Source organism: Alexandromys fortis, unplaced genomic scaffold (genome assembly GCF_014885135.2).
Source record: "Alexandromys fortis isolate MF-2015 unplaced genomic scaffold, M_Fortis_MF-2015_v1.1 scaffold_20, whole genome shotgun sequence".
Lineage (NCBI taxonomy): Eukaryota > Metazoa > Chordata > Mammalia > Rodentia > Cricetidae > Alexandromys > Alexandromys fortis.
The window spans coordinates 11,709,918-11,723,077 of record NW_026067903.1 but is presented as its reverse complement, the minus strand read 5'-3'; the positions used below and the strand labels follow the sequence as shown (position 1 = coordinate 11,723,077).

The window sequence follows — 13,160 nt, the reverse complement described above, 5'->3', positions numbered from 1 at the left end:
TTATACTTATTAGATTAATTATGTTTTCGGTAGATTTCTTTTTCTCAAAAATTGAGTTAAAACCAATGGCCTTCTACGCAACAATAGGCAAAGATTTAACACTACAAATCCAACCTTACGTGCAATTTGGCAATTTATTCAAACTCATTTACCAATATCTGTGTTAAAACTATTTCCAACTACAACTCAAAATCACCTTCACTGAAACCCATGGGCCATTTACCAAAGTATAAATTAATTATAGTTGAGTTTGTTTTGTATTACATGCAGACATAAGCCAGCTGACGGATTATTTGAACCCAGGAACAAACACATGGTGTTTCAGATTAAAATTTTAACTAGACCAGGTAAGGTTCCATTTTATCCATTAATTACTTTCTGACTGATGCAGAACTTGAAAACTACATTTTTCCCAGAAGATATTTGCTTTCTAATTGTTTTGAAGAATATAATGGACTGGTTAAGATTCCATTTTACCCATTAATTACTTTTTGAATGATGCAAAACCTGAAAACTACATTTTTCCCCACAAGATATTTGCTAATTGCTTTTAAGAATATAATGCACTTGTTTTGTTTTATGGTCTAAGAATATTAATCCTAAGTTCAGGGAAAATACAAATGAAACTTTCCTTTGATCCTGATATCTAGAAATAAAATGAAAAATCTTTGGGGAAAAACAAAACATTCTATCATCTGTAATCATTGGTTGAAACTATTAAGCTCTTGTAGGCAGTTTGACAATGAGAATCACTTTATTTATAACTCACTGATTGCTCTTTGAGGAAGCAATTAAAATAATTGTATAATTAAGAAGAAATTGTTTTTCTCTATATAGAAGCAGATAAAAATATGCAAATATTGAGTAACGTATCTACTTCTGAAGACTACTGAAAGACATCACTAAATGCAATTCATAAACTAATATTATCTGTTTGTATGAGTGCACTTATATTTTTGTGTGTATTAAATATTGAAATTCTGAAAGTATCCTGACCTAAGGGAAATCACAAAGTCCATTAGATAGTTATAGGTTTTTTTGTGAATAAAATATAGTGTTTTAAATTTTTTTAAAATATTGAGATTGTAATATATTTACATTACTTCCACTTTCTTGTAGAAAAGGTTCCTTTTTACTGTGTGAATAGAGATTGTTATTATTTCTTTAATGAGCAAGCTGATTGGCCAACAGCTGAACAGGATAAAATTAGGCAGGAAAATCAATCTGACAATGATGAGAAGAAAAAGGTGGGAATCAGAGGAGTCGCCAGCCAGACACTGAGGGAATAAGAGATGAATGTGCCATGTTAATAAGGTACTGCCGTGTGGCAGAGTGTAGATACAGAATATGGATTAATTTAAAGTGTAAGAATTACATTGTTTTCCTTATCCATTCCTTCCTGTAGCCCCTTTAAGCTAACTTTGCTGTTTACCTCTTTCATTCATCCCTTCAAGTTGATAGTTTCCTTTCCTTTGATTTACATTATCAAATTTGGATATGCGCAACATAAATGAATCTTGCTAATTCCACAACTGTGGTTTGTACTGTATGGTTTTACAGCTGACCACATTGCATTGGACAATGATATTGATGACTTATTCCCGTGAAAGAATGAGTCTTTTTCCAGTGATCAATAGTCACCTGTAGTGACTGGAATGGTGTTGATCAGGCAAGTTTTGCTAGTAAATTCTTTTCTCAGTTCCATGACCTCACCAATCCCAAGAAACTGACTAGATTTCCAATATCAGGCAAGAGTTTTCTCTTGTTCAGTGGGTTTTAAGTCTAATTAGACAGCTGTTGCTTGCCACCAACATGTGAGTGCAAGTAATTTCTTCTTAACTGCATACATTGTCGCATGGGTAGTTGTTCTGATTCGTAGGTGTTGAGTCTGAGTAAAGCTGCTGAATTGTTTCATTCCTTGGCAGCTTGCATAGTATTTTCTATAACCATGTGTGGAGAGCTCTGCAGCCTAGTCTCAGATCAGAATATGACTATTTATCCAAAAGGTTTCCTCAGGGCAGGACACCTGTGGAAACATATTCTCACCTGGCAAAGGCCAGCAGACAATTGAGCAGCATAGGGATTTGAAATATTTGTGCAGCTTGCAGCTTCCTTTCTCTCTCATTATAGTGAGGATTCTTTGGGAGTCTTTAGTTTTACTTGCCAGTCACACATACAATAGCCATACTTTTTTTTTTCCTGGAAATTCTGTTCTTTCTCAAATATTTTCCCCCTAAGATTCAGCATGGTGAATCTCAAGCTCAATATGGCATTACTTCTCAGAAATAAATTATTAATTATAACACCTAATCCTGGGAAATTTTCTGTCTCAATAGAAGGAGTTACAATACTTGAACATTATGTCTCACAGTTCTGGAAAGGAGAGTAAAGCTGTACACACAGAATAGAGAAAAACCTCAGGAAAACACATTGTGCCAACTCTTGAGAGTAAGTTTCTTGGACATCGGGCATATAGAAGGAATGATTAGGACCTAGTATGATCCAATGGGAAAAATGCAATGTAAAATATAAGATGGATAGATCCATCTTTACCATACACAGGCGCTTATATTGATAGAAGTATGATATGGGGAAACAGGAAAAGAGTGCTTGTCACGTTTTGCCTTTTACAGAGAGATAGGATCCTCTTGTAGAAAAGGGAGATATAAAAAAAGCAGATCTTGTGTACATGAAAAAAAATGTTTGGGTTTGAATATTGTTGTCCTTGAAGCATTGTTCCCATGTCTATTATTTTTAACTTTGTAACTGCAAGTTCTTGACAACTGACAGAAGTGGGGCAAAAGGAGAATGTGTCTGGCTCGATATTTAGTTAAGCCTGCAAAAGTGCTATCCTCTATGTCTAGAATAAGGTTATATATGGGGTGGGAAAGTGTATTTAGGAAAGTATAAAGGGGAACAATGGGAGCTTTTATAATGATTGCAATATAGTTCTTAAAATAAGATGTATTTCTTAAAAGTCAAAAATATGAGTTGTTCCAACAAGCCTGGTGGAAAAAAAAAATACTGTTAAAATATAAATAAAGACAACTCAAGCTATTTGGGGCCACTTAAGTGCAATTCACCTATTGAACAAACATCTTCCTTGCACAGATGCCACTTCTCTGTCTCAGGACCTGACCCCGAGCTGAGGTTGGGCTATAGAAACTGTAGATACTAGATTATAGGAAAAAGGCAGGCACGTCAAATCCACCTCAAGCCATCTGAGTCGATTTCCTAAGTTTGTAACGTCTTCAAATATAGGGGCTCACCTGTAACTCCTGAGAGGTGACCAGAAACAGTTTAATAAGAGCCTTTAAGAAATTTTGTTTAGCTATTACCAATCAGCCTTCTTTAAACTCAAAAATAATCAGTTGTTGTTTTAGTTACATAGAAGTATAATCTACCTAGTTTAAAGGATTTATACAATGGTTAAAATTTTTAGAACAGACATTATGGCTATAACTTTCTATGTCATTATACACAGAAATAAAATATAAAGCATATTAAGTAAGTTAAGTTGTACCTCAAGTTATTTTCATTCATAAGTTTTTATGGTGTTCTGTTTTAAAAGATAAAGATTTTTATCATGTCTTTCAATAGAAGTCTTTTAGCATTTCTAATAACTCGAATGATGTTCTTGAGTCTTATTATGTGTGCCTACGTGTATGTATTGTCTATATATTAGAGTGTAGATGCAGTACCTGTAGGTGAGTGTTGAACTAGAAGAGGACCTTGATATTCCTTTTTATCACTCACAGCTTTGTCCCTGGTCAGGTTCTCTCACTGAAAGCAGACCCGGGCTAATGACCATAAAGCTCCAACCCTACAACCTTCATCCATGCTCAGGCTTATGCTCAAAGATTTACATGCCAACTGTGAACCAAACCTCAGGTACTATTACGTTTGGAGTAAATGTTATTCCTTTTTGAAACCTTCTGCTCATCCCTCAGTGTTTCTCTGTATAACTTTTTGTTTGGCAACTTTAGTATTTTGTGTAATCTGTATGGGTCTTAATTCCCATATTATTGTATAAACTCATTAAATTCATGGTCAATGGGATATTCTCAAGAAAATAAATTTGTTTTAAATTTCAATCACTTCCAGAAGCATATAATTATATAAATGTAACTTTAACTAAAATATGTTATTTTATCTAGGTACTGCATGTAATTCCAAAATTTTAGATCACTACATAACTGGTCTCCAAGCTTAATTATTAAATTCAATACAAAAGAATTTAATTAAGGAAGTAAAATAATTTTATTCTTTCAGAAAAATTATTTGTTTATTTTGCATAAATGTACAATTTTATCATATAAAATTAGGACATGCATACTCCAGTTAGCCTAGATTAAGCCAAAGCAGTACCATTTATATCTTTTCCAATAACACAAAGAGAAAAGTTATAGCCTAAATTTTTATAATACCTTGTGGAAATTGATGGTTTATTGTTTAAACTGATCACTGCTTACTTTTTATTTTAATTGCTAAAAATGGGATTTCACATAATAATTGTGAACCAAATAATATGGTATTTGAATAAAAATAAGAACAATATTATTTGTCAAGGAAAATTACTAACTTTATGACAGTTACAGAATATTCTTGCAGTATCTAGATTGCAGAAACATTTATTTACATGAGATTTATATTCTATTCTTGGGCTTTATATTTCAATGAAGTTAACACCTGATAAGGAAATAAGAAGTTTCCCACCCCAGTTACTCCTGCTGAATATTGAATATTTCCACAGATTATTTATGCCTAAAACTTTAGTGAACTGTACTGAATTGTGGCAAATTTCTCATGTACATATATTTCAAAGTTGAAAAAGTGCCATTAATTAACTATTTCAATGTCATATCGCTGTTCTTCGTATAGCTAGTTAAAATACGTATAGTGGGTTAAACTATCTCTTGGTTTTAGTTTTTCTTTGAAGAGTATTTCTGGGTAACAGAGGGTAGCCTTGAATGAATTGTGATGCCCTCTTGGCTGCTACAGTACTAGAATTGCAAATGCATGCCTCCAGGACAAGACAAATAGTATTTGATATGGCAATGTATTATCAAATGGAGGATAGTACATTTAATAAGATAATGTATTATTTAATTGGCATGGGCATGACATTTTATACTTGTAAAATCAACTGTGGTAAGTTACACAGACTCTCTGTAGAAGGCTAAAGTGGGAAACATATCAAGACCCTGTCTGAAAATTAGAAAAAGAAAGAAGTGCTGGTTGTCGGAGGCCATTGTAGTCATAACATGTCACAAACTAGTGTTCTTATGTCAACCTACCAGAAGAAAGATTTTCTAATGAAGGAGAGTCCTACCCAGGTATAGCCTGTGGGAACACTGACTCTGGGAACAGTTGCTCCTGTCTGTTGTTTCCCACATACAAAAGCAGCTTTGGTGTCTTTGCTTTACCTACATAGCAGAGTGTAATCTCATGTGATGTATATATGCAATCTCATAATTGCATCTTTATCGTAGGGGTACATACATCCATGCATGGTCAGGAAGATGACTTCTCAGTAAGTTGTATAATTTAGATTATACCCATGTGTATGTATAGGTAACAACCAAAAGAAAAGAGACTATTAACTTGATAGTGAGTAGTAGTGTGGGAGGGGTTAAAGGGAAAGGGAAAATATTAGGAGCAGTTAGATGAAGGAAAGGGGGTGGCAAAATATAACAATTTTATTCAAATTAATAATACATTCTAAAATTAAAATTGAAGATCTAGCTAATAAAACTCTTAGAAATCATTGCCTGTGGGAGAATGGTGTAAAACATTATGTTCATGAAAGAATTTACAACATCTGTAGTTGTCACCACAAGATAAGCAACTCAATGCTGGTGCATGGAGTAGAAAGGTGTACATGAGTCCACACTTCCAGATGAAATTCTCTAGACTGTTGATGGCTTTGGGGGAGAGAAAGTCCATTTTATTTATGGTTGTCTCTTCTTGTAAGTTGTGGTCTTACACCCAGGAATATATGAGCAGCACATATTGGATTTAATGGATTAATAAATATGTATTACAGTGAAGAATATGAGGTGTGGTTAGGGAGGTAGAGCATATAAAATAGGATTTGAAGATGAGTATGATTAAATCTGGTATATAACATATCCAAAGAATTAATACAATATTTTAAAAATATTTATGTATGAAAGTGCAACATTGAGCCAGTGTTCTCATTTAATTTGGTAGAAGTTTATATCTATCCTTCCAAGCCTCCTTAGCAGTGGTCTTGTAGTTTAGTGGCTTTTAGAATTTTCTTAATTTCTTTTTCTGTTTCTGTTTTCATTCTAATTTTTTTCCTTAATTAGGTAGCATGTTATGTTTAGGGCCTGAAACTGTCATAATGAATGCTTAAGCAGTATACTTCAATATTGGGGAAAACCAGATAGAAACAAATACAACAGGCCAATTAATCATAGTGTGTGAAGGATATTTGTTTCTATTTGAGTTTCTATTCATATGTAGAAACCTAATTTGTGGATAAGGATTTGAAATATAAACATTGAAATCCTTTAAATAGATTTAACTTCTGAAGAAGAGTCACACAGAAGAATCATTGTCATATTACACAGAAAACATAGTTGTTTCATGAATTAACAATGATTCATGGTTTCAGTTCATATGATTTTATTTGTGTGTGTTTGTTTGTGTGTGTGTATGTGGGGGGGGGTGAAGCGAGAGAGAGTATAAGAGACACAGTGAAAGGGAGAAAGAGAAATTACATAAAACATAAAGACACTCATAGATCAAAAACAATCCATAACTGAAATCTGTAGCTGCCTACAAATGTTTTAAGGTACTGGTTTGGTCTTCTTGCAAAGTCTCTGCATATTTTCCTGATGCTTTGTAGAAAAATTTCAGAGCACAAATTCAAGTAACAGATAATTAGTGACCCTGCTTTTCAACTCTCCTGAGCAGTGGGGCTCCTACTCAGGTTTTAATTAGTAGGAGAACTAAATTATTCATTGTCTGTGGGAGTTGCCCTGAGGAAACTAAGTAGTTGAAAGTTTCACAAGACAAGAGAGATTTGCCACTTAAAATATTGAAAACGGATATGGTGAGAGCTTCTTGTCGTGGAACTCACTGTTTCTTAAACTTCATTCCACATCTTTGGTTCTTTCTTTGGAAAAAAAACAAAGACTATTTTAAACATCAGAAAAAAATAATTAAAAGAAAATTTACAAATGTTTTGTTTTTATTTTCCATCTTAAATATTGTAGATTCTTCTTGGCTTTACATGTAACTGAATTTTCTGTACTACCTGCTGACATATGTTGTAATAAAATACAAGTGCACTTCCTTCATCTTTCAGTTCTGCATTAAAATGATACCCAATATAACTGGAATTTCACACCAATGTCATGTACTAAAGCTATCTTTTGTTGCTCTTTTTTGAAAATTTTATAATCATGGACTAATATATACAGTCCTTATTTTCTGGTTCCATTGTTTTAATTGTCAGATTCTACTTTGATAAAGTATCATACATAAAAATTTATAAATTATCTGTATATATGCCAATGTTTCATTTATAGTAATAATTTCTATGATAGCCACATGCATTTTATTCTAAGAAATGTTTCTATAAACTATTTTCTTTTTCTTATTTTGACATTAGCTTCTTCTTTACCAGGATAAAAAGCACCATGTGTTTTCAAGAATATGTTTCCTTTCCGTTTTATAACAGAGTCTGCATGTGCATGCTCTAAAACCTATGAAAATGCCAACCGTTCACAATAGGGTTCTTTTGTAATTGCCTCATTTAGCAGTGCTCGAAATTGAGTCACTCATATTAAGAAAATATCTCTATAATTATTTTATAGCACCATCATTACCATCTTATAAAAATAGTCTTTGCAGGTGAATGGAGATTTTCTATTTTTAGAACTTTGTTCTAAAATAATGTTTGCTTTTTCTCTTCTATTTTATTGCATATCATTCTAGATAAAGTACACACACACACACACACACACACACACACACGTATTTTTCTCGCTAAACCAGGACTTAATGTGTTCCATTTAGTCTCATATCTAAAGGACAAGAAAAATTCAAATTTCTTTTCACTGTTCATCATGGAAACAATTTGGTGAAGGATTATTTAAAAACTTAAAAGTGAAAACCAAGGAATCCTCACAGAACAAAACCCTTTGTAGAGCACTGCATAACTATTGTGATTTAAAATACAGGTGTATTCTTATTGCAAAGTCAAATTTTACCTTTCAAAATACATGTAATAGCTTATTTTGGTTGTGTTAAAATAGGTAAAAAATCATATTTGCACTATATTTTTAACTTTTTCTATTGAAGTCTAATGCTTGAGATAACAATAAATGTATAATTCTGTGCTTATATTTCTATATTTAATGTGTGTCTGTGCCACTAGATCAATAATTGAATAAATACAAATTTTCAATGCATCATGGGTAAAAATGTCCAAGGGATATTTTTAAGAGTGTGCAGCTTTTCTAGGTAGATTCACCATATACTTAGTCACATCTTGAATGTTTGCAGGAAACAGTCAATGAATGTGATTCAATGAAGAATATTGTAATTAACTAGGCCAAAATGAATGTTTCTTCTCTGTATGAAAACAGATTCATTACTGAAGATAATTGAAAACTCAGATACAAATCACCGCAGTCATTTTGTTAAACTCAATATCATCATAATTCAAATATATTAGGGCATAAAGATTGTTTAGTGATGTTTATTTGGCATTATTAGTAAATATCACCATTGATGTGGGAGTGTCATATATCAATCTGTTGATTTCAATGGTTAAGCAATAAAGAAACTCCTTGGCCCTGATAGGTTAAAACATAGGTGGGAGGAGTAAACAAAATAGGATGCTAGGAGGAAGAAGAAGTGAGCTCAGACTCGACAGCTCTTCTCTCTGGAGCAGAGGCCTTGCTTCGCTCTCCCAGGCAGCTCCGACCCAGGATGGACATAGGCTAGAATCTTCCCGGTAAGCGCACCTTGGGGTGCTACAAACAATTATTAGAAATGGGTTAGTCCAGGTGTGAGAGTTAGCCGAGAAGAGGCTAGATATAAAGGGCAAGCAGTGTTTAAAAGAATATAATTTGTGTGTTGTTATTTCGGGCATGAGTTAGCAGGCGGCTGGGGTGCTAGGGTCTCAGCCCCACCACACTTATTACTACACACCATGTACTAAAATGTTAATCAACAAAGATAAAAGGGAATAACTGTTAAATAAATTAAATATACAGAAATATATCACATATTTTTTTAAATGTATCAATATTTGCTAATCAGGTCATCATTTTTATATTATCATTTTCACTTTACATTCCAACCACAGTTTGTTCTCCTTCCCCTCCTGCCAGCCTCTCTTTCCACTCACCTCTGTCTCATTTCTCCAATCTACTCCTCCTCCAGTTCTGTTCAGAAAAGCTCAGTCCTACCATGGATATCAATGAAATATGGCATGTCAAGTTGAAGTAAGAGTAAGCACTTTCCCATGGATTAAGGCTGGGAAAGACAACCCAGTAAGAGGAGTAACGTACCAGAAAAGCAGCAAAATAGTTAAGAGACAGCCTCTGCTACCACTGTTAGTAGTTCTTAAGAAGATAAAGATACATACCTACAAATATGCTGAGTGCATAGGTTAGTTCAGTGAAGGCTTGCTGCTTGGCAGTTATATCTCTGTGAGCTTCTATGAGCCCAGATTAGTTGATTCTGTGAGTTTTCTTATGGTGTCCTTGCCACCTCTGGATCCTACATTCCTCTCTTCCCCTGTTCTGCAGGATCTCCTCAGCTCAACCTAATAAATGGCCATGGGTTTACATCTGTTTCCATCAGTTGCTGAATGAAGCATCTCTGATAACAATTGGTCTAGACACCAATCTATGAATATAGCAGAATATCATTACGCATCATTAAATTGACAATTCTTTCCTTCAGTCATATTTAGCTCTAACATAAGTCTCTCTGTTATCCAAACTGTGGGTCGTGGTTCTCCAGGTAGTATCAGAGATAGGCTTACTCTGTTGGCATAGGTTGTAGACTAGACAAGTCATTGATTTTTCTATTCCCTCAAACTCTAGATCACCCATACCCTGGCATAGCTTATATATAGGACAGATGATAGGTTAAAGTTATGAGACTGGATTGGAGTCCCTGTAATTCCATTTGAAATCTTGCCCAGTCACAGAAGATGGCCAGTTCAGGTGACATACCGGCTGCATCAGTCTTAGCTGGAGCCCTCGTCTGTGTTCCTGGGTGTTTCTCTTGTGGATAGCTAATCCTCTTCCTCCAAAACTAACATTGGGATAGCTCTAATTCTGTTGGAGGAGCCTACTCTTTAGGGATGTGGGTAATCTCGTGTGACCTCATCTGCACGGAACAACTAAGAAGTTGGCCATTACATTCTATTGTGTGAGTTGAGGTCATGAGGTGCTGATTTTCACCAAACTGCCAAATTAGATAACTAGACAGATAAGTCATGCCACTCACCTCTGATATTTACAATGCTGAGAAAAATGTTTGTAGACATAACAGTCGCAATATCTTGAAAAGTATGGACTCGGGAGTTTATGAGATAGGTAGAATTTTCTTACTGGTTAATAAATGGGAACGTTTAGTAGAAGAACTCTCTATACAGTATGAAAATCCAGAGAAGTTAAAACTTAGGAAATGTGGCTTAGATCCTAGTCAACAATTACATTCTGTTATGGTCTCAATGCATGTTTCTTTTGGTGTTGTTTTCCCAAATGATTGAACTACTGTCAAGAGGGAACACTGAGAGCAACCTGATGAATATCCATATGTTTACTTTAGGTTCAGGAATGTTTTTAGTAAATAACAGCCTTTCGTCTACATGGTGTCAGACACTAAACTTATTAACATTGAGAGCACACTGTGCCTTTCATCAGTTGGCAATTCAGACACCATGTTTCAAAAGCATTCATAGGAAGTGGGTCAAATGAACATGTCCGAATCCCAAAGCAACTTCATTTATTAGCTAGGGCAGTTAGATTTATGCTGATTTCAGATGTTGATAATTTGTGTGTGTGCCATCATTTGAAAATATGGAAAGCATTCTTATATCATGGACATTGTAACAGCTGAATCAGGTCTTATAAGGGCATGTGCTACTATTACCATGGTGATATTAAAAGGCCTGGAATAGAGGGCATTGATAATAATTATGTTGACAAAATAATGATTTAGCTAATCTAAAAATATAGCAAAATTTTCTTGGCAACAGATATGTTTCTGCAGTTCTAAGTAGATTTCTGTAACTATTTAAGTTATAATACACTGCAATCTACAAAAAATAGAGGAAAAAATCTTAAAATAATAAAATGGAACAATACACAAGTACTATGTGCATACACCAATGAGTATACATCTAAAGATAATGACCTTTCCTGCCTCAGGTTACATCACTTGACAAGTTTACTAAAGAGGATTAAAACCCCATTAAGCCTTCTCTCATCCAGAACTGCCTATTGGAAAGTCTAATCTTATGAAGGCGCTATATAGCACAATTAGGATTACTGTGAGTCATGATTGCCATGTATTCATCTTGCCCAGAAGATTGCATCTTTCTGCCTTTTCACTCATATTCTTACAAACATATATTTTCACAATTTTTCTGGTTATTACCCGAGTTGGATAGACAAATAGAAAATTCTCTTTTGGCCTTTGTTCACTGGAACTAACAGCAAAGAGAAACAAGTTTCTTTAGTCTAAAATGAACGCAGCATGTGTAATGGGCATAACATGGATATTTTGGAGGCAGTTTAATATCATGTCAATTTAGCTAAGCAGCAGTCATAAGTTCCTCCCTGAGGACTGGAGAAAACAAATTAAAAATTGGTATTCTGTAAGAGTCTATGAATTCAAAACAGAAGGAAGAAGAAGCATACTATTATTATTATATAAGTCAATATAGTAAATAAGAGATATGAGGATTCAGTTTCATTGGTAAAGTAGTTGTAACCAAAAGTTTTTGCCTTTCAACAAACTTTCCCATTGGGGAAAAAAAAATAACTCTGGAGGAAACTCTCCTTATTCATTCGGCATGCTCAGCAGTGGGGATTGCTTTGTTGTTTCATTTGGTCAAACCTCTTGTTCAATGTCAAATTTGAAAGCTTTAAGAGAAATAATGGCCCATGTTGGGTAGTGAGTTGTTGGTGTGGACATGACAGCCCCTCTTTTCACCTAATTCCATTAGAATCAGTCACCTATACGTCAGGGTAGTGGCTTTGATTAAAGAGTTATGTTAAGGCTTAATCTAGATAAAGTGCAGGCAATCCCGAACTGCCAGTAGAAATGCTGACAGACTGTGCCTGAAATAAAACTACTTTCTGCTTACAAAACATTCGTTTTTTTTCCTTCTAGTTGGAAGATGCAAAATAATTTAAGCTCCCCAGTCCATTTGCTTATACATAACAACTTGAACGCATAGGAAATCACATATAGACACAGAAACACAAACAGACAGATAGACAGACACACACCCCTTTGATTCACCCTGCATATCTTTAGTATTAAATGATTTTATGTTTATTTAAAAATACATTTGTCAATTAGCTAGTAATACTTTCCTTTTTTTTCTGTGTCAAGGTGATATAGTAACAAGTATTGTAGTGTTGTAATGAAATCTGTTTAATTACTTATAAACTACTAATCTGTGCTATGTGGCTGCTCTCATTTAAACATGAAAAGAAATCAACTGTAAATTGATGTTTTGCTAATCAGCAAAATTATATCTCTAAAATTTTTACACAGTATGGGAATTCTTAAATATTTCAGTCTGATAAAAGTAATCTTTTTCCAGTTATCAATCACTGGGTATGTTTAATGGAGGTAATTCAATATTAGTTACTCCAGGAACTTTTCAAAGGTTAGCTTTAGTATTAAAAGTTCTCCTACTCTTTGCACGCCTACTTGGCTCATGCAACTTTTATGGTTTGAAGACATATATTAATTATTGTCTTCTCCAGATCTGTGAAGAATTTTGATGGGATTTTGATGGGGATTGCATTGAATCTATAGATTGCTTTTGGTAGAATTGCCATTTTTACTATGTTGATCCTCCCAATCCAAGAGCAAGGGAGATCCTTCCATTTTCTGGTGTCCTCTTCTATTTCTTTCTTCAAAGACTT

At 34.2% G+C, this 13,160-nt stretch overlaps 1 long non-coding RNA gene across 3 annotated transcripts in view; it reads right to left on the bottom strand.

Annotated features, from left to right (window-relative positions):
• Positions 1–13,160, bottom strand: part of LOC126496887 (uncharacterized) — a 1,122,577-nt gene that overhangs the window by 101,907 nt on the left and 1,007,510 nt on the right. The window lies entirely within an intron of this gene.